Here is a 1,181-nt window from a genome sequence, read left to right on the forward strand (position 1 = left end):
TGATGCTTTCTTTGCCATTAGACTTATTAAGACTTAAGGAGTTGCATTCTACTTCCCAGCATTGTAAGATAATTCTTTCTAGTGAATTGCCCCGTGAAATTTCTCTTCTCCTGAGGCAGACTAGATGTACTTCAAGGGCTGCCCTTCTCCTCAACTCAGAGCAAGTCACACAGTTTGGCTATGATGAATGATGAGATTCAGCTGCAGGTGAGCATGTGTGTGCAGATGGGCACCACAGGCGTACGTAAGGCAGCTAATTGCACTGTGTACACTTTTGTTGCACAGTGCAGTCCAAAACAGAGATCCTTAGGAACAACACAGCCAGCATGAACAGAGTAAGATTTCTGCGTGGCCCTGTGCTGTATCAGAGAGACATCACTTGAGGTAAACTTGGACTGCTCTTTTCCTTGTGGTACTATACAGTGTACACTAGCTGTCAGACATGCCCTCACATTTCTGCCTAGCTCAGATGCTTTCACTACAGGCTAGAACAGATATTTTTACACAGTTCTGTGCTGCGTAAAGCTCCTTCACCACCCAGAATCCAAAGAAGCTGAACAAAGACTATGGGTCATGGAGTCAAAATGCATATAGTATCAGCTATACTTACTCTGCAGAGCTGTTATAAGACGTCACTGTGGAGACCATGTGCTATTCTTTGTTTTTTGTGGTTTTTTCTTTTGTGAGTAGAACTTTGAAATATTTAAAACATGCAGATGTTTTCCAATATAACCAATTCTTCAGTGCTTAGAGTGGACAAAAGATTCATGGAGACAATGTGGTCTTCAGTGAGCAACTGCATCTTGAAGGAAAGGGTCTGGGTGCTCTGCTTGGTTTTATCAGCTTGCAAGATGTTGGCCAAGTCATAGCTTGTCTCTAATTCCGTTCTCCTGTCAGCAAAATACGGAAGATCATTGTTTTTAGCAAAACTCTTTCAGATCTATTTGTGCCAAGATGTTACTGTGCCTCTGTTGTGCCCTATTGTGTCTGTGTTCTGGGAGAGAGATTGTTCTGATGCTCCCTCTAGAAATTCTTACTGGTTTAGGGAAAGTCTGCTCAGTTCTGCTCAGTTTAAGCTTTGTAGGTAGAGGGGAGATTTAGGTTAGATGTTAATAGAAAATTTCTTCACTCAGAAGTTGGCACAGCTGCCCAGAGAAGCTGTGGTGCCCCATCCCTGGAGG

This window comes from Meleagris gallopavo, chromosome 1 (genome assembly GCF_000146605.3).
Source record: "Meleagris gallopavo isolate NT-WF06-2002-E0010 breed Aviagen turkey brand Nicholas breeding stock chromosome 1, Turkey_5.1, whole genome shotgun sequence".
In the NCBI taxonomy this organism is placed as follows: Eukaryota; Metazoa; Chordata; class Aves; order Galliformes; family Phasianidae; genus Meleagris; species Meleagris gallopavo.